The sequence below is a fragment of the Mustela lutreola genome, chromosome 13 (genome assembly GCF_030435805.1).
Source record: "Mustela lutreola isolate mMusLut2 chromosome 13, mMusLut2.pri, whole genome shotgun sequence".
Lineage (NCBI taxonomy): Eukaryota > Metazoa > Chordata > Mammalia > Carnivora > Mustelidae > Mustela > Mustela lutreola.
In genome coordinates, this window is record NC_081302.1 from 78,167,899 (window position 1) to 78,189,684 (window position 21,786).

General features: G+C 42.3%; 1 protein-coding gene across 2 annotated transcripts in view; it reads right to left on the reverse strand.

Moving 5' to 3' along the window:
* WASF3 (WASP family member 3) overlaps positions 1–21,786 on the reverse strand; it is a 128,935-nt gene that overhangs the window by 72,473 nt on the left and 34,676 nt on the right. The window lies entirely within an intron of this gene.

A 21,786-nucleotide genomic window follows, 5' to 3' on the forward strand; every position in this document is an offset into this window, starting at 1 on the left:
TCATAACAACAAGACTCTAGAGCAATCCGATATTGTTTATAAATGCTCTGGAGCTAGGCCATACCAGAAAGGATAACAGAGTTCCCTACCCAAACAGAGTTATGGTTCACTTAGGAAGAATACGCAGAAGAAAAATTTGGTGACTATCGCTCGTTAATTCAGCAGAAGTTGACCAAGCATCTTGTATGAGTAAGTCTCCCCATTGTAAGGCAACAATGCAGACACAAAAATAAGTAAGAAACTGCCTGCTCATCAGAGAACTCACAGTCCTGTGATGGTGACCAATGCCTGCCAGTAATTATAATACAATAAGGTAGCTGTGTGAAAGCAAAAGCGAGGCGGTGGAGTGGGATACATCCAACAGTCTCGGGGGACAAGGAGCAGGGAGGAGTGAGGCCAGGCAAAGGCCATGCAGGCACAGGAAGGGAGCTGTGTACAATTACCGAAAGGGAAAGCAGCTCTGAGTCTCCCGAAGCGGATTCTCTGGATATGCATGAATTATACGTAGGCCGGTTGGATGAGAACATACACAGTTGAGACTGTCACTACCATTTTGAAAGTAGGGGAAAAAACAGATCATTCAATGATCCTCTAATCTACACACGTCCCACGAGTTTGCTTATTTAAAATTAAAAGCAGCACATAATTTTCTTCCCCTTCCTTAGGAGCAGCTGTAGAGCACGCTCTTGATTATGCACAGTAAAAGAAAAGTGAGTTTTTCCTAAGTAATTTGCATTAGTGATCACCTTATTTCCAAACACAGAGAGAGAATCAGCCCTAGGTTTTTGATTCTCCGGGCCCAATTTTAACCTCTGCCAGATCACCTTATCTGCATGATTCTGAAAGTAACTAGCCCGATATATTTCACGTTAGAGATGGTCTGTCTAGCTAACTGTGAAGGAAAGGGTCCGACATGCATGTTTTCAGGATGACCAGTTGTGTTTAGCAATCATGTCAATTCTTCCTTTGGGAAATACAACTGTGAGTTTTTCCACTTGCCTAAAATGCTATGTACTATTAATTTGGTAACAGCTATCAACTTGGTGAATACCTTTACTCAGGATTAAGCACAGCGCTCACATGTCACATACATTCTAACTTAATCCTCACAACGCAGATAATATCCATCTCCATCAAAAAGTGAGGAGACCAAGGACCAGAAGGTAATATGCCCAGGATGACAGAGCCTGGAGGAAGCAGGGTCAGGATCGGTCTGTCTGGCTGCGGTCACTCTTCTGTATGAGCCCCCTTCTGGACACATACACGTGCATTTTTCTTTCCTGCTCAGCTGCTCCCATGCCTTACTTAAGTCAGGAACCATAAAAGTCTGGAAGAATCAACTAGACTTTGTGAATGTGGTGCTTAATTTTACAGGGTAGAGCATATCTTTAACTCCTCTGAAGCTACAGTTAAAGGTTATTAAGTGTGAAATCCAGCACCTCTACTTAGAGGTGTCAGGGAAACACATTTATATGCAACACCAGAACTGAAATTCTATTTATGTCCCATGGATGGTGCTGAAAATGCTTCTCTGTGGCCGTGGTCTAAGAGCACGGTTGCCCTGTCACTTCCTACCACCGGGCCCACATCCATGATGCTCCCGCAGCATGAAGGCCTACTTCTCGATTCCATGCATCCCTGCTGTGCCTAGCTTCAGAATGCAACCCAGTACAACCTCCTCCCCCCACCTAGTCAGCTCTTTAGCTGCTCAATAAACACTTATTTATTGTAGTGATGTGTCAGGCATGGTGCGTCCCCCCACCCTGGAAGATCAAAGCCCAGTCCTACAACTGCCACAACCTCTTGGTCCACCAGAAGCAAAGCGTACACACAAGGAATTAGTATTCAGTGTATACACAGTATTAAGAGACCACAAGGGAGGGAGCAGAGACACTGAGGAGAGGAAGTGGCAGGAAAGACATCACAGCCCTGGTAACATAGGTGCCTTAATTCAGAGGACAGATGATGATGACCTAAAATAAGATGGGAGAATTTTTTAAAGGGAACAAACCTGAGAGACATAGGTGGTGGGTGATAAAGTCGCTGGGATGATAAGTAATGTCTCTCAGAAGACAGAGTACTGTCTGGCAATGATGGATGGGTCTTATAGATGAACACCATCCAAAATGGCAGCCTCCAGCTGCACAGAGCACTTGACTGAGCACTTGGAATGTGGCTAGTATGGCTGAGAAACTGAATTTTTAATTTTATTTCATTTTAATGAATGTTAATTTAAATAGCAACACATGACTAACAGCTACTGCGCCGAACAGTGCAGTTCTTAACAATTCAGGCTTGAAACACTGAGTTGAGGGGTTATTATCAGTATCTGGGGAAAGGAATAGCAAGAGAAAGGTATATGAACACTCAGGTATTTGCTGAATAGATGAATGAACAAGCCAATGAACAAAGGAACAACCTGGATGATCTGTAAGGACTCCTCCCCCTAAAATTCCATGCAGGGGCACTAGGTGGCTCAGTCGGTTAAGCATCTGCCTTTGGCTCAGGTCCTGATCCATGGTCCTGAGACTGAGTCCAGCATTGGGCTCCCTGCTTAGTGGGAAGTCTGCTTCTTCCTCTCCCTCTGCCTTGCTTGTGCTCTCACTTTTGCGCTCTCTCAAATAAACAAAATCTTAAAAAATAAATAAATAAAACAAAGTTCCCTTCCAAGAGGTACTTATCCCTGCTCCTTCAAGTTTTGAATACTACTTTCAATATGATGGCATCAGACCTCAGCCTAATTCCTAAAATACTGCTAAAATTAAAATTCCTTATGCTATTCAGTGTAAAAAGCAAGAAAAGAAAAAATGGTACCATGACATTATTGCAAGGAATAATCACAGACCAAGAATAATCAAACCAGGGTAAGTAACTCTCTATTTCCTATTTCCAAACACATTTATGGATGAGGACCAAATGGCTTTATGATGAGCTCCGGTCATTACAAATCTATTCACCTTCTAAGGAGTTCAGCTGATGTTCAATTTACATTCAACTACACTCTGCTGAGAGGAATGACTGAATTTAATCTCACAAAACACCTAATTTTGTTCTCCAGAGCATTTTAAAAGGTCAATGATAATAAAGTTGTCCACAGTAATATGCCCCTTTATCTTAGTTATCCACAACATCCAAGTCAATGTGAGAAAAATAACTCTGGGACACGAAAACGTTTAACCTGAGAACAGGTTGTGTCCAAATGAGTCACTGTTAATCTGCCAAGGTTATCCTAATCTGATTGTATAAGGCTTTGTTTACTATTTTGGTCCTTGCCATCCCCTTACAGCTTCCCAATTCTAGCTCTGCAAAGAGAAGCTGTTTCAGAGAGCTGTTCCCCTGCCCTGCTTTCCAGGGCTACCCTGTTAACCAGAGTCAAACTCTAAATCCCTCCTTCCCCAGGAGACCACATCGTCACTGTTCTTAACTGTTCACATATAAAGTTCTATTTACAAGACTGTTAGGCACTTTCGAACCAACGCAGCCTCCGTTAGCTTCAGAGAAACAGAGCTCATCAGAATGCCTAATAAGAATGTTTTAGCTAGAATCATCTGACAACACAGTGAAACGGCAGTCTGGCATTTTCCCTCCCTGGCCTCTCAGGTTGACACGTGTGTTCTAATTCCCAAGGCTGGATCAGCCCTACGTGTCTGAAATCAGAGCCAGAAAAGACACACTTAGCTGGCCCCACAATTCAATTCAATGTATGAGCGAGTTCTTTTGTAGAAGGTAAAACAAAACACTAAGTAATAAGACAAGGTCTTGGCCTCCAGAAAGCTTTATCTGGTGGGAAAGAGTGAATAAATACAAAAAATATGAAACAAGTCACAGAAGGGATATTGCTGTGAATAAAACAGAAATAACTGCAGCTAGCTGATGTTCACTGGTCACCTATAGGTATCACACGCTCAGCCAGGTTCACTTTCACGTATTTAATAATTAATAAAATCACATTAATTATGAGTGCAAATGAAAAATTCTCCCGGTTTTGGGTAATCTGTTCATTAAAAAGTACTTATCCCAGACCTTAATACAAGGATCATAAAATAATATTTTCTTCCCCTTAACTTAACGAACTGTGTAACTACCTAGTAAAATACAAGGAACAAATTATCAATTCCTGATATGAGTTTTGCAGAGATCACAGCTGGTCCACACCTCTGGGCTAATAATGGTCAAAGAATCGAATAGCCCAGATAAAGTTCTGGGTCATGTCAACCACTCATCGGTCCATTCAAACACTTACTATCCTACTGTGTGTGAGAGATACAACCCGAAGTCAGACAAAGGTGAGCCCATACCTGGAAAGACACCACACAGCAAGTCTGAAAGTGCTAAGTGGCCAGAGACACGGGCAGCACGCGGTAAGAGACCCAACGTAAGTGGCCACTGCAATAAATGGGAAAAGACTTCAAATCGCATGGGGCTCAAAGTGACACCATGAGACTGATTACTACCTTGTGAGATGCACAGAGTATACAGAGTTAATATAAAGATAAGTGCTGTATCATCACTTAACTATTAGGACAGCCTGAGGAAGTCAGGATCAAGTGCACCAGGTCCGGCGCTTGCTCACGAAATGAAAAGTGTGCATCTGGGCGCCTGGGTGGCTCAGTGGGTTAAGCCGCTGCCTTCGGCTCAGGTCATGATCTCAGGGTCCTGGGATCGAGTCCCGCATCGGGCTCTCTGCTCAGCAGGGAGCCTGCTTCCTCCTCTCTCTCTCTCTCTGCCTGCGTCTCTGCCTACTTGTGATCTCTCTCTGTCAAATAAATAAATAAAATCTTTAAAAAAAAAAAAAAAAAGGTGTGCATCTGCCTGCCCGTCTCCAGAAAGCTAATGGAAACTCACGGGCAAGGATTAGAAGGGGGTTGAGATCCAGCCCCCAAGCAGCACAGAGCTCTCCTCCACCCTCGCTCTCCCTGGACCCACCTGCCTGGACACTGTTCAGGGAGAGGGAGCTATGAGTTTAGAACCCCACTTGTTAAGAAATACTATTTGAAATAAGGCTTTCTTTTTATTCAGTGAAAGCTTACATCTTTCTAACTGCAAACCAACCAACGCTCTGTTCTGCCCACTGAAACCAAGTAGAACCTACCACAGCCTCAGCTCAGCAAACATCCAAGTATCTGAAGGCAGGGTTCGATGTCCCCGTCCCTCCAGCCTTTCCCAGGTGCTCTCCGACCTGTCCTTCCAGGAGGTGCCCCGCTCAGAACAACACATACCAGATGTGGCCTGAGGGAGGCAGCACACCCTGCCCGTCGACACCACAGGCCTGCCAGTTTGTTTCACTGGTTCTGTCTTCTGGGCGCTGCCACCAAGCTGGGCACAGTCTTCCCTGGAAAGACTCCTCCCTGTCCCACCACTCTGGAATAGGATCCCCAAGCTGCCCTTCTGTGGGGCGTCCTCTGCCGCTTCTCCTGAGCTGTCCACTTCCACATTTCTGAGCACCTGCCTCTCCCTGCTCTCTGGGCCTCTCCGCGAGCGGGCTCGGGGTCCCTTTCACCACAAAGCACTGCTCAGTTTCCCCAAAGAGCCACTTTCCCCCCTTCTCCGTGCCCACCAACCAAAGGGGCAGTAACGAATGCCCCAGTTCGGTGGGCTCGCAAGCCGGAACTGAACTGCACTTAGACACTCCAGCACTCCAGCAGGTGATGTAAGCCTACATTTCCTGAACTACAAAAATGAGACTGGGGGAGTTATGTGAGCTATCCCATGGGGCACCGTGGGCCTTACACAGGGTGAGCAACAAACAGCACCCATCACTGCTGTTACCACTTACTACTTCTCTGCCACCACCACTAACTCCAACCTGTCCCCCTCCACACCCGCTCACATCCACCCGCCAGGGAGGGTCGCCTGCATCTACCTCTATACCCTGAGGGCTTCGCGGAGAATCGTTCACAACAACCTCCTGGTCCAGAAGGAAACAAACAGTGAATACATGAGCAAACAGGATCCTAAAAAGCCAAGACGATCGAAGTTCAGATTTCATTCTATTCTTAAATTGGCCTAGTTATTCATTATCACAGCAATGCACTGAGCGGCTAAGAGATCAAAAAATATAGAGGTTAAAATGTTCAGAAATTCACAGTTAATGGAATCCATTTTCAAAGGCAAAATGGATTACCTAGTTGTACGGTGCTTCTGCCTGCCGCAAACAGTAAGGCTTTTTTGTTTGTTTGAGGTTATGGTAGAGAGGTCTGGCCCTGGGCAGCCAGCCACCTGTGGGTGCTAACACTTTTGACTCCTTACTCTACTCTTCACTATGAAAATTTTTTTCATTTTCATTTTCATTCATAAATTCCTAGTACCCAGCTCAGTGCTTGGCACACAGCCCACACTCAGAAAACATCTGCCAAATAAGTGAATTTTCTTGAATGCCTAGGTAAGAAAAAAAAAAAAATCACAATGCCTCTTCCTGACCTACTTCAACCTGGAAAGTTGGACTTGCGTGTGTCCAGTGACCTCATATTGGCCCCCATGGGTCACCACTTTAAGTGCTTTTAAGTGCTGAGCTTCAACCGAGCAAAGAGCAGGAGAATCTGGGTCAACAGAACACTTATTTCGATTCAGCCAAACGGTTAATGAGCTTTTGTGCAAGGGGCATAAAGAGATAAATAACTTGCTTGAGATAAAATAAGGCTTTCAGCTTGAGAAAAGATTGCTGACTTCGACAAAGTTTTTTAAACGCTTTTTAGCAACATTATGGAACAATCTACAACCACTAAATACAAATGTGGAGGGGTACCAACTGGCACCATTAGGCAGTTTCATTCACAACACTCAGAAACAGCCTGAGAGCACAAGAAAGAACGGAGGAGGCAAAACAGATGCAGGAGACAGAGGGACAGTGGTGGTCCCAGTTGGGGAGTGAGTTGACCAACAGGAAAAACAGGAAAACAGGGCAAGGCCAAGAGGTCCCTGAAGATTTGTTCCAGAATTTAGCAAATAAGAGCTACAACACACTTGCCCATTAAGACATCCCAGAATCCCAGAATTTTTAAACCTCCTTTCTTAAAAGTGGGACACTGTGTCCTTGGCTGATGTTCTGGCATTTTTCCTGTTGCTTGTGACCCCACAAAGATGACAAACCAATGATCCGGAGGAGGTCCCTGAACATAATAGCTTAAAAGTTGAAAGAGATCCAATTCAAGTGAGAGATTTTCTTGCCTAAACGATGTTATATTTTTCTCTGCTTTAATTACTGAATCCTGTAATTGGAATTCATCACTGATTCAAAGAGATGCTAAAAATAGTCTTGTTTCAGAATGCAGAATGAGAGGCATCATGTAATTTTGCTACTAAATGGACTTCTATTTTTTTTCATAGCTCAGTAACTTACTCTTGAAATAGATTTCCTCTTTTTATTAACCAAAAATGTAAAACACTTCAGATATACATTCAACCTTAATTTTCAATACTACTTATGCTTTGTAAGTTTGTAAGTGAAATCTCAGGCGTATACTAACCTTGCTTAAAAACAGTTCCTTGACCTTTTCCCTTTACATTCAATCGTGACCTTCATGGACCACTTCTGATGGAAGAGTACAACCTCATTTACACGTGATAAATGAATTACAACAAAGCCTGTTGTCCCACAGGCTTTCCCCTACTAATGGCAATTTGAACCCACTGTGTCACTTACAAAGGGCTTTCTCAAATGAATCATCTCATTTAATCTCCACAACCATCCTAATACAAACAGAAGAGGCAGGAATTTTTTAACCATCTTACAAATCAGGAAGCTAGCTCAAAGACTGAAACGGCACCTGAAGGCGGGGGAGAGGCTCACCTCCGGCTTCCTCACCTCCAGTCCCACTTACCACTCCAAACTCAGCCCCTTCAAAGACGCGGCCTGTGGCCTCCACCGGGTTTCCTGGACTGTCCCTCTCAGCCCAGCCAGGTCACCCCTCTCCCCCCAACTCCAAGAGAGCTCTCGAGGAGTGCCACCCGGGGCTACTCAACACATCTACTTCCGTTGTGGTTTGCTTCGGGACGCCCATGCTCTGTCTTCTTAACTCAGAAGCCCCGGGAGCGTAAAAACTGAATCTCGCATTTCTTAATGTCTAGAATCATGGACATAACAGGCAGACACTGAATTCTTTTTTATGATGCCACCTATTGAAGAACCGTCCTGTAGACAAATGTCTCTCTTTTCCCAACTTTCCAACAACGGCACTGCTCTGCCCTTTGGCTCCACCATCCCAGCTGCAACTCGGTGAGAAATTCCTGGAAGCCATTCCCGGGCCATCATAAAGAAATTTTAAAAAGCTATTTTCTTAACGACGATTAAAGCAGCTTTACTCTTTAACTGGTCTGAGTCTCTTCTGCTCTCCTGTACTATACGCTGTCCCTGGTTTCTGACTGCATTGCATGTTGGTTTGTGAGCACCTGGGAACCTGACTCCCTTGTTAACTGTGTCTTGATTTCCTTGATTCCGAGGTTCACCTGCTTTCTGTTCAGGCCAGGTCTCACACAGTTAACTTCCAGCCCTCTCCTAAGCTCTGTTGACCCTGACTTTCTCACCCGTCCTCTCATCAGCCCCAGCCCAATGCTGCCACGGATCCCACCCACGCCCCTACACAGGGACCAGCTGGCCTGTCGTGAGTGGTCAAGCGAGGGAGAGTGCCTTATTTTTCTATCTTTAACTAATCCCTGGAGTTCTACATTTCCATAGCAATTTCAAGAGAAAGACAAATGTAACAAAGGTACCAGCGGCAGCTGCTCTCAGCTCCCCGTGACTCTATATCCTTCCTCTTCAAACTCACATGAAACGTCAGGACAACCTAGGCCAACATACCAAACAGTCAGCAATCAACATCCTGCTGGAAACCAGACACATCAAAACCAAATCAGGGTTACCATTCGGTTTCATGAAATATGCTGAGTCTTAAATGTGGACAAAGAGAATTGTTACAGAAACGCCCAGAAGTACTTAGGAAATCTGTGCAATGTCGGATGGAAACAGCAGATGTAACCGCTGTGTGGCAGAGGCCTCTTTTTTTTTCATTCCCGTGACAATTTTTACATATTCCAAAATCAAAATCTATTTCAAAGCCAGCTCTGTAATATCAAACCCGACATAAAGATTCCATGTGCCGTTCAACAAGTTCCTGCAGTTACTTGTTTTCCCCCTTGAGGATAAATTATAGTACCAGCCAATGCAGCAGATGGATCCATCAACTTCCACCCCCAGGGGACCCTGTGTCCTCAAAGAAGACTGACAAGCACAGCGGCAACACTTTGTAGCACATCTCCAGTCAAAACCTAATGTCCACTATATCTAAAGTAATCAGGGAGTTGAATGGCTCACCACCAGACTACAGGATTACCACAGCTTGTGACAGAAGACCAACATAAGGGTAAAAAACCATCACCACCCAGAAATGAGTGCCCACCTTTCAGTCACCTAGAAAGTAATTTACTGCCACTGAAAATATTTCTAGCATTAAGTTCTGTCTGCTCTAAATTAAGCAGTAGTCATTTAATTAGTGGCATCCAATAGGATCTTGGAGAAAACATTTTCTGAGAACCAGCAGCTGCGCAATAACGGGGAAAGAACAGAGATGTGAGCTTCAGAGACAGGAACTCCATGCCTGGATCTGCCACCAGAAGCCATGGACTCTGGGGAAGTTACTACTGTCTGGGCCTCTATAAATAAGGTCAACGGCAACACCCCACCCCACCCCCTCAGAGTATAAACATGAGGGAAGGAAGAGCCATGTTGTCAAAGAACACGGCAGGGAGCAAAGATGTTTAATTAGCAGCAGCTACTACAGAAAGCTAAATTCACACTTGTTGGGCACTTGTCGTGCACTTGTCATTACACAAGGAGGCAGAAGCAATCCCCATCTAACCCCTAACACAACTGGGCAGTGTTACTTAGGCCACTGTGGCAAAGGGGAAATGGAAACACCAAGGCCTTTGTGAATGCAGAGGACAGGCTGCTTTCTCATTCTCCTCAAGTGACTGTAGTTAACACCCACCTGTCCGAAAACAACAAAGCAGATGTCTATGGCAAGTGGCCAATGTACAAGACATGCCCCACCCAGCTCTTGTCGGATTTCTGCAAGTAAAGCCGATGGCCAATTTATCCAGTGAAAGAAAGGGCATGGAAATGTGGATCTTCCAAACAGGAGGCATTTTGATATTTGAAAGCCCCATGTTTATTTTACGTAACAAAAGTTCCTTTGCTTTTGTAGTTTTTGGTTAAGTTTGAATTCTGCCTGAAATCTGGCAACCCTGAAGTCGTGACGATGCCAAGATCCAGATTCTGTTCTGTTCTCTCCACCACCCACCATAATCCCAAATGGATGACGTCAGCCTTCTTTCCAAATCAAGAAAAGGCCACTCTCCCAAAGACAGACCTCAAGTCTAAAGAGCCTTTCGGCACAGGGGACCCAATTAAGTGACTGACTCACATATAAAGTAAACTGAGAGAATTCAGTGGCAACAACCCATTCAGGGATGGTCAGAAGACTTGAAATCAAAACACACTCCAGCAAGTTTCATATCCAATTTTATCTTCTCCCTTCACAACTACAGAGATAAATGAAATTCCATGGAAATTTACTAAATACTACATAATCCAGAAACCAAAGGCATATAAACAGTATCAATTCTCCAATGTTACAAATACAATAAGATTAAATACTATACTTTATTGATCTCAATGCTTAAAACAAATGGCCCTTAAATCTTCCTAACTGGCCAAAATCCATGAAGGCAACTTAGTGAGTTACTGGACTTAAAAATACTGAAAGGACACTATAATTAACAAAATCATGCGATTTTGATATATGATGGCTCTCCCTCACTACATAACATGCAACTTCAAGAATTTTCAACCTAAAAGAACTGCATATTAATAGTCTCTCCCCTGCCACCAACAAAGATCGTCACCACCACCGCTACAGAACACCTTCCTGCAACAATTAAGGAAAGGAAGGAAGATAGAAGTGGGAAGGCGGGAAGAGATGTGCAGAGGGGAAACTGACAAGATCCGCAGGAGCGGCGGGCAGGGGTGGCCCCACTGCTTTGCGGAGGTCGGAAGTGACACAGAGCAGGCGCTCCTGCTCCTCTTTTGCTGATAACCTGAACACAAGGAAATTAAATTCATGCAAAAAAGTGCTGAAAATATCTGGCCTCCAAAACTAATCACCCAAAAAAAACAAAGAAAATCCCAGCTCCAGTAAATACCGCTGAGATTTCCTATTTAAAACACCTTTTTTGGTCAGGATTTGTATTATAAATTCTCTGTTGGGCTGAAATGTTAACCAGGATTGTATCACACCAGGGAATTTAGAAAGGAAAAAAGAGAAGCATGCCAGCTGACATTTACTGAGCCCGCAAGGCCAAGCCGGACGCGCTGCTCCAGCACCCTCCGTGTTTATGTCTTTCACTTGATCCTCATGACAACCCTCCGAGGAACATGCCAGCATGATCCCCATTTTACTGAGGAGGAAACTGGGCAACAGAGGAGACTGGCCCAAGATCACACAATACATCGTGGGGTTGGGATTCCAACCGAAAAAGTCTTTGCTTCCAGAGATTACGCTTTTTAACTACTGTCCATCTCCTTCCTTTTGAAATTAAGAATGTTACCGTAGAGCAAACTTGGGAAATGGAAAGCTATTAAATTTCCATCCCACTCACCTCACTGTGCACTCCACTATCAAATGTAAATTTCACAATCTCTCTCTACAGCAAACCTACCTAAGCCATTCAGGCTCTGGGAAATCTATCATGGACTCCTACCTTCAGCACATCACTTAATCCTTAGAGCTCAAAGAGCAGGGCAGGCCTTCCTTTGTCTAAATGAACTGATTCCCATGGGATAACTGTAACTTCCATTCTATAACATTACAGAGATGGCTCGCCCAGGAATTACCAAGGAAGCATCCCTCCTGAAGGATCCTGCTGGGTTCTAGATGTTGCCTGCCATGGGCTGAGGGGGAAACAGCTACTCTAACAGAGCAACAAGAAAGTTGCCTGAACAAAGGCAATGATACCTCTGAGAATCTGAAAGGAGGAGCTGCTCCCAGAATCCCTAACTGGCTCTAGTTCTCGAGGACAATGATCCACAAAGTGCAGAGCACCAAAGGCAGGGAGGAATGAAGACACAAAATGACTGACTAGGGAGAGAGAAAGGAAAAGAAGCTTTATTCATAGTTAACACAGGTAAGATATGTCTTCCTGTGGACAACAGGTCAGCAGTCATTCATCATACGAGGTATTATAGGTGCTAAGGGCAGGCTGACCCAGGATGGGCCACTTTGGCATCAACATTATTTTGAGTTAAAAGTAATCAAAATCTGGCAGACACAGGTGTGTCCGTGGGGCAGGAGGAGCTCTCAGCCGTCCCTCAACTCCCTAAATTTACTTTGGAAAAGAGAGCCTGTCTCAGGAAGAGAACTATTACAGAGGTTTTTGTTGTTGTTGTTTTTTAAAGATTTTATTTATTTATTTGACAGACAGAGTTCACAAGTAGGCATAGAGGCAGGCAGAGAGAGAGGAGGAAGCAGGCTCCCTGCTGAGCAGAGAGCCTGATGTGGGACTTGATCCCAGGACCCTGAGATCACGACCTGAGCTGAAAGCAGAGGCTTAACCCACTGAGCCACCCAGGTGCCCCACAGAGGTTTTACCTAAGTAACTGATCTGCATAACAGGGAAATCTTTGTTTTTCCAAACATCTCTCACCTTCCTGCTAATGGCCTTCCTCCCCTTTGTATCCTCAGGCCCTACCCCTCTCCTTAGCTCATTCATGAAGCCTCACTGTCTTTGAAATTTCATGTCTGTGTGGTTTCCCCTTATGTATTCTATTGGATTTGATCTTTCTCCCATTAATCTGTCTAAGGTCAATTTGATTCTAAGTCCTGCTAGAAGGATCTCGAAGGGCAGAGGGAAAGTCTTCCTCCCCCACAGTATAATATTACCCTACCCAGAAAGCAGGGTCCCGGTTAGGATAGCTACCAGCAGCCTTGATGTTCTGCAGGGTTTCAGTCTATGGGGGCCTGGGGAAGTAGAATTACAAACCATCTTAACCAGTTTGAGCGAAACTAATTCTCACAAAATGGAAGAGGAGTGTTTAAAAAAAAGAAGAGTTTCCTGAAGCAACAACAAAAGGATTAAATACTGATAATACAAGAATAAGCTAACAAGAAAATGGTGAAGCTGATATCTGTCCTCTTGTCAGATGAGTTAAATACAACCATAATCTAAACAGATCTACGAGAACTTAAATTATTCTTCAGTCATCAAAGCAATGAACTGAAATACATTTATATCCACTATCAACAGTATCAAATGAATACAAAATTTTAAAAATTTCAAGAATCTTATAATGCTTAATGTCTTAAAATGTGGAAAAAAACAGTTCAATAAAGTAGTATATATCTGTAATTTGTAAGATATACATATATTGGACTTCTGTGCTCATTTTCTTATTATGAAATACATAATCAGAAGGTTTTTAAGACCACTGCTTAAGGAAACAGATTGCCTAAGGATCAGAAATTAATACGGAAGCTATTGATGCTTCACTAGTAAAATGTTAAATATATCTGTAGCTTAAAAAAAAAAAAAGTAAAAAATTTCCATAACAATGAGAATAAGCTGAATAAAGCTATAAAACCACAAGTTTCCCCCCCAAATAAAAGGAAAAAGAAAAAGAAGAAAAATAAACCCATAAAAATAAGCTCAGAACAGAAAGATGAATCAACATAAATACCAAATATTCACAAGCTCTTCCAAAGAGACCAGTGATCCACAACTGTTTTCATCCCTAGCAGAGTTACAAGAGGAAGAATCTGCCATAATAAGGGTAAGAAAATACCAGCTGAACTATTAACCAACTCTTTTTTTTATATTTGACAGAGAGAGAGAGAGCAAGAGAGAGTGCGTGCACAAGTGGCGGACAGGGGGAGAGGAGAGGGAGAAGCAGACTCCCTGTTGAACAGAGAGCCCTACATGGGGCTAGGTCCCAGGACTAAAGACAAAGGCAGATACTTAACCAACTGAGCCACCCAGGTGCTCATTAACCAACTTTTAATGTCTCCACATGAGCCAAAGTGTTAGGTCAGAATCTCAAGGAGCCCCCCACACATGGCAAGTCTGCACTCACCAGCCAACTCTTTCACTGGGGTTTTTACCAAATACATATAGACAGTGCACACAGAGACAGAACACAGAGTTGAGAGACTCCCTATCGCAGGCTCCCTATCTCCCTGGATACAGAGCAGCAGGAAGAAAAGAGAGCTGAGAAAGTTCCTGTAAAAAACAGTAGGGCAGGGGTGCATGGATGGCTCAATTGGTTAAGTGTCTGACTCTTGCTTTCAGCTCAAGTCACGGTCTCAGGGTAGCAAGACTGAGCCCTGTGTGGGCTTCCATACTGGGCATGGAACCTGCTTAAGATTCTCTCTCTCCCTGTCCCTCTGCTCTCTCTCACTCGCTCTATTAAAAAAATAAGTAAAAAGTAAAAAAACAGGAGGACAAAGAGAGATCTCCTGAGGAGAAGAAAGCCAGACTGGAAAGCAAAGAAAATCCATCAGCATCCCTAAAACTAGCGGCTAAGCTATAAAACTGAGAGCCCCTCCTTGTTCAGAAAGTTGGCAGCCTCACTCTAAAACATAGAGATCTCCAAGGTCTTACTGGGATCATTCTGAAGCTCCACCAAAAACAAAGTCCAGATCCCATTCTCAAAATATTTGAAGGTAATGATGAACTCAATCTAACTCTTGCTATAGCAAAGTCCAGGCCCAGCTTGGTCTCCCACATTAGCAGCATGACCAAAAAAGGGACAAGCCCTTTTCTGGGGTGAGGGAGGGGGGCAGATATTCACCAGTCTTTACTGTTTGTTATACACAATGACCAGTACACAATAAAAACGTATGGAATAAGAGAAGAAGAACATTATTAAAAGAAAAGAGGGAAAATAGTCATATAGTTTTTATCTCCATACACCCATATATGACCCTGATGTTGCAATCAGCAGATAAAACTATGTTAAATGTACTAAAGAATCATATGAGAAAGATGAACAGATAAACATGAACAGGGAAGGGTTTCAGCAGAATAAAACAGAAACTAAACAGCTAAACAGAAGAGATGGAAATGAAAATTATGACTTCCAAAATAACTACTACAATGAGCTTAACAGTAAACTGGAAACAGCAGAAGGTTCTGCAAATCTGAAGAGGGGAAAAAAACCACAATAATTTAAAAACAAACAACAAAACTTCCCAAGATCTGTGTCACAACATCAAACGGCTCAACTACCGGTGTAACTGGAAGTCCTGGAAGATGAGGAGAGGAAGAATGGGCCAAAGAAATATCTGAGGAAACAACATCTGAGAACTTTCCAGATTGCGATGAAGGACATCAACCTACAGATCCAAGAAGCTCACTCAATTCCAAGGAGGATAAATACAAAGAAGACCACACCTAGACACAGCACAACCAAACAGCTGAAAACCAATGATAAAGAGAAAATATCCAAAGCCACCGCAGAAAAAAAGAGCCATACTGAATATTGGGAACAGCAATAAGACATGAATTTTCATCAAAAATAATGAAAATCAGAATGCAATGGAGTGACATTTTTAGAACTCTAAGAAAGAAAAAAAACAGGCACACAGAGTTTTTATCCAGCAAAAATACTTTCAAAAACAAAAGCAACAAAATTTAAAACTCTTGAACTACAAAGACTCTATCAAGAGGATGAAAACAAGATACACACACAAAGAAAATTTTTGAAAACTGAATATGTAGCAAAGGCCTCCTATCTGGAATATATAAAGAATCAGCATATATTATATATATATTATATATATATTTTATATATATATTATATATATAAAGATACTCAGCAGTTAAAAAAAAGGGGGGGGCAAACAATCCAAGTGTAAAATGAGCAAAAGACATAAAGAACCATTTCATTGAAGAGGTGACATTGATGGTAATCATTATTAATAGCCAACATCAATTGTCAACATCATTAGCCACTAGGGAAATGCAAATTAAAACCACAATGAGATATCACTATATACATAATGGAACAGTTAAAAGTAAAAACAGTAATAACACCAAGTTCTGATGAGGATCCAAAGAAAACTAGATCACTCATACACTGCTGATAGGGATGTAAAATGGGTACAACTACTATGGAAAACAGTTTGCAAGTTGGTTTTTTTTTTAAGATTTTTATTTATTTATTTGACAGAAATCACAAGTATACAGAGAGGCAGGCAGAGAGAGAGGTGGAAGCAGGCTCCCTGCCATGCAAAGAGCCCGATGCAGAGCTTGATCCCAGGACGCTGAGACCATGACCTGAGCCAAAGGCAGAGGCTTTAACCCACTGAGCCACCCAGGCGCCCTGAAAGTTCTTGAAAACTAAATGTGCACTTGCCATTGGGCCCTGTAAGCACACTCATGGGCATTTATTCCAGAGAAATTAAAACTTAGCAGCTTTATTCATGATACAAAAATGCTAGAAACACCTCAAATGTTATTTGGGTGGATGGCTGAACAAACCCTACATCCATAACATGGTTTAACTCAGCAGTAAAAAGGAAGGAGTATGGATACATACAACAATCTGAATGGGCTGTAAGGGCATTTTGGATTGTTTTTGTTTTTGTAATAAAATGTTATTATGATGCAGGACATGGGAAACACTGTTATAATAAATGGGTCACAAACATGCTCCTAGAAGCACATTCTGAGTATATTACTGGCAAATTTTTTAATTAGGTGGGCATAAGTGCTATTGTAAATATTTAGGAAGGTAAAAAATATTACCACTACTATTGTAACTTCCCCAAATATTTATGGATTATATAGTGAAATTATGAAAAATGATGTCACTTTCAATTGTTAGTATTTCTTGAAATGGGAATCTGTTCACTCCTGCAGTTTATTTTTAATTGACTTTTTATATTTTTTAATTCACTTGACTTTACTCAAAATTGTTTCTAAAATTACAATGGAGCCCTTCTTGCAAAATGATATTACTCAGACACCCTGAGCCAAGATGATTCGCTTCATCTCTTATTCCGATCTTCAATCACAGCTGTGGAACAGGATTTCCAGAGAAGACAGAATTGTTTACCGAGTCTTCTAAACAAACAGTGCCATACCCATAGAGTCAGTTTTAATTAGTTTATTATCTTGGGTTTGGTGAACCTTTTTCTTTTTTTTAAGATTTTATTTATTTATTTGAGAGAGAGAGACACTAAGATAGAGCATGAGAGGAGAGGAGAGGGAGAAGCAGGCTCTCCACTGAGCAGGAAGCCCCACTCGGGGCTCGATCCCAGAGCCCTGATACCATGACTGAACCGAAGGCAAGTGGTTAACCAACTGAGCCTCCAGATGCCCTGTTTTGGTTTTTGTTTTTTTTTTAATTGAGGTATAACTGACATACAGTGTTATTATTAGTTTCAAGTGTCTAACATAGTGATGCAACATTTATATAAGTTATGAAATGATCACCAGAATAAGTACAGTTAACTCTTGTCACCGAAGTTATTACAATGTCATTGGCTATATTCCCTATGCTGTACTTTCCATCTCTGTGACTGACTGACTATAAATGGAAATCTATACCTCTTAATTACCCTCCGCCTCTCCCTCTGGCAACCACCAGCTTGTTCTCTGCATTTGTGAGTCTACTTGTTTTTGTCAAACAGCCTAACTTAAAAACTTATAAATGAATATTACCAACACTGATATTGAAGATTCTGACAATCAAAGCGCTTGAACACTGCCTATACTCATACAGGAAAGGAAGTTGTCACTACAAAACAGTAAGAAAGCCCTCTTAGAGCCTAATTTTCAAATGAAGGTTAAATGAACAAGTGAGGGACAGTATTCTAGGCAGAATCCATCCAACCACCAAAGAACAGAAGAGTTAAGACAGAAATGGGGAACTCCAACAGTTCACACACCTGGAGAATGCGGCGGGGGAGAAGCCCTCATTACAGGAAATGACAAAGGGCAGACTGCACACAGGGCAAGCAGAACACACAATCCCGGCTGAAGTTCAAACTTCACTCTGTGAGCACCTGGGAGAGTCTGAAGGAATTTAATCAGGACAGCAATAGACGACGGGCCTTTCAGGAAGACAGCTCTGGCAGTAAGGATGACGCATTGGAGAAAAGTGACACAGGAGGTTAGAACAATAATCTAACAGTCCAGGGAAGAGGTGGCAATCAGCATAAATGGAAACAGGAGCAAAAAGCATGGACATGAAGGGGCATGCACCAACTAGTTAAAGATAAAGAGCAAAAGGGAAGGACTGAGAATCACGCCCACACTGCCAACTTGGATGCTGAAAAGATGTTACTTTCATTGATCGCAAAAAGGAACAGACCATTTGGGAACAGATTCTGATGCAAAGATAATGATTACACTGCTGGGGAATGCGAACTTGAGGTACAGGGGTATCTCCAGCATCTAGTACAGAGAGTTAGAGCCTGGGGTAAGGGGCACAATCTCCAGCACTGGCTGCAGAAGCAACAGATGGGACTGCCAAAGGGAGTGAGCACAAAACAGGAAGGAAACAGCTTTAGAGATCAAATCCTAGAAGAAAGGGGCTCTTTTAAAATGCCAGTGGGGCTGTAAATTGTTATACTTCCGTGGTCAGCACATGCTCAGACTTGAATTATTTCAACTAATAATTCTTTTAGTAATATATCTTAAAGGAATAAATACAAATGTGAGCAAAAAATCTATACATAAAGATATTCTTCCTTTAATGTTATTTCTAATAATAAAATAGAAGAAATTAAATATGACAAACGAACTAATTTAAAGCAAATTTATGCTAGATCTATAAAATAACTTATTATGCAATTACCTGGGTAGCACTTCAGAAGACTTTTTAACTATGGGATAAAATTCTTGACACTGAACAAAAGCATACAAAGCAGAGTCTACAGTATTTATTGATATAAGACTATTTCTTGAATACCGATTATGTACTACTACTCAGGTAGTAGGCATCAAACTCAGTAAAAGACAATTTCTTGTGTTTGTGAAGCTTGGATTCTACTGGGAAATGACCCAGAAAGAGTAGACAAATAAACCTGCAAGGGAATCTCAAGTGAAATAAATGCTAAAAAAACAAGTAAGAGATGATATAGTAAGAGAATATGATTAATTATATAAAAATACCCAGAACTGACTTGAAAGAAATAAGCCTCAAGATTAACAGTAAAAATAACGTAAAATAAAAATTTAAAACAAAGCAAATTTCAGGTGGCTTAGGAAATGGTCTAGAAAAATGAAATTGTAATTGTAAACGACAAGTGCTTGTGCTCTCGCTGGTTTCTCCTCCATCATCATCAGGAGTTGGAACTTCCTGAAAACTCACTTTCCCACTCTGGAACCAGATAACTCAGAAAGTACAGGAAAGCAACATGCATAAGGAAGCCTGTGCTTCTGCTGCGCCACTCTGGGCCAAAATGAATGCTTCTGTAAGGTGGAAGGTAGAAAATCTCCCATGTGAGCCTTCCCTGCATGAACTAAGATGGAATTTTTTTCCATTTTCCATCTTCATTATAGTACAACTCTCCGTCCCCACAGACACACACCTAAGTGCATTCATTCATGCAGTGAATCAGTATTACACGGCAGCAGAGCAGGGGACTCACTTAAATCACACTGGCCCTAGAAACAGGACTGGATGTGCTACTGACACTTTAGGACCACTTCCCATAATGCACGCATCACACTAGTGTAACCAATTTGTGAAAACTGGTTGAACTTTCAGTGCTGAAGAAAAGCACTGAAAATACTGTCACAGTTGTACCACATATTACAGAAACACCCTGTGAAAATATTCTCTCTGTATCTAACACACACACACACACACAGCTGAACACTCATCTTCATCAAATTACCCTGCAGCAGGTAATTGATAAGAATGTCTTTGTATTAGAGACAGAGAAAAGAGAAAGCATTGTAAAGTAAGAAATTGTTGGGATGCACTCCAAAACAACAACAACAACAACAAAACAAAAAAAAAACCCACAAAAATAATCCTAGTATTCCAAAATATTTCCTGAAAAGTAAATGTGATTTAAGTAATATTAACTATTTGAAAAAAAAAAAAAAAAAAAGTCAATCGTCAGAAAGAGATAGTATTTCAATAGAGACTGGTTAAATAAAGCACTTTGGTAACATCAGAAACTCCATTTAAACCATAGTATAGCAAAGCTTACCAGTAGAAAGATCAGAAAAAAACCAGGAACAATCCAGAACCAGTCTGATGTGGAAAGCAAAAGAGTAAAACTCCGTCTCTCCTCCTAGGTCCTTGAGAACTACTACCTAACGTCCTCCAGCCAGACATCCATCCTGAAGTAAAGCTGGGATTAAAATGTAACCGTGAACGAGGTAGAGAAGTAGTAGTATGTTGAGGAGTAACCAAGAGCTACAGGCATCAACACTCAGCTGCTCCTAAAGCTTCCCCAACCTGAAGAACCCTAACACAGTCCCTAGACATTTGCTCTCCATGATCCACACTCCTGCTCTTCCTGGTCTCATCCAGGCTCACGGTTTTAATGCCAAATGTACACTGCCAACTCCCATTTACATTTCCGACGGAGACCACTCCCCTGAACTTTGAAGCAGTACGCCCGACAGTGACCCCAACATCTTCACATGGAGGTCGAATAGGCGCTTGGATTTAACCTGCCCAGGAATGAACCCTCACTGCCACCCTGCCCTGTGCCCCCATCTCGGTTAACAGCAGCTCCACAGTCACAGACGCTCAGGTCAAAAAACCTGCACGTCCTTAACTTCTCTCTCACACACGTCACACAGAATCCATCATGAAATCCTACTGATTCAGAAGGTTCTGCCTTCTAAATCTACCCAAATCAGACTGCTTCTCTCACCTCGACCACTTCCATCCCCACCTAGGCTGTCAGGCAGTCTCACTTGACACCTCTACCTGGCTAGTCTCCTGCCTCTACCCTTTGCTCCCAATTCTATCCAAAGGGGAAGTCAGATCATGTCCCTCCCCCCTTCAAGACCCTTCAATGGCTGTTCATCTCATTCAGATAAAAGCCAAAACCCTTATGATGACCCAGGAGAGCTACAGGACCTGCCTCCTTCCCTCCCTTTGCCATTGTGTCCCCATCTCTCTCATTCTACTTCAGGCCACCTCCCTAGTCTGGCCTCCTTCCAGCTCTCCCTCCACGTAAGGCAGCAGCCAGCCCTAAGACCTTTGCATGTGCTGTGACCGCTCCTGGAATGTTCCTCCCCGCCCGCCTTATACCCTCTCATGCTTCCTTCAAACCTCTATTTGAATACCATCTTCCCCGACCCAAACCCAACATAAAATCGCAAGTTCTTTAATGATTTTTTTCTCCATAGTACCTATCATCTTCTGATATGCTCTGTGTCTGTGTCGAATTAATTATCTCCTTTACTGCCTAAAATGTCAGCTCTGAGGAGAGGGCAGGGATTTTTTTTTAGCATTTAGTTCACAGACTTACCTCCAGTGCACCAGAATAGTACGTGGCACATAGTAGGTATTCAATAACCAGTTGCAGAAAGAATGAAGTTTGTATGGCATTTCATTCTTACTTTTTCTCTAGGAGAAAGTAGAGAAGTACGAGATTACCAGATTTTAAATGTGTTTATTTAGAATTTTTCCTTGGTGACCTCACCAGTGATTTCATGTAGATCTGCATAGCACTTAAATCTCATCCAGACTGCTTGCTGCAAGTAAATTTCTAGGGGATATTTCTCGTTTAAAACCTACTCTTAAAGATGACATCTGTAGGA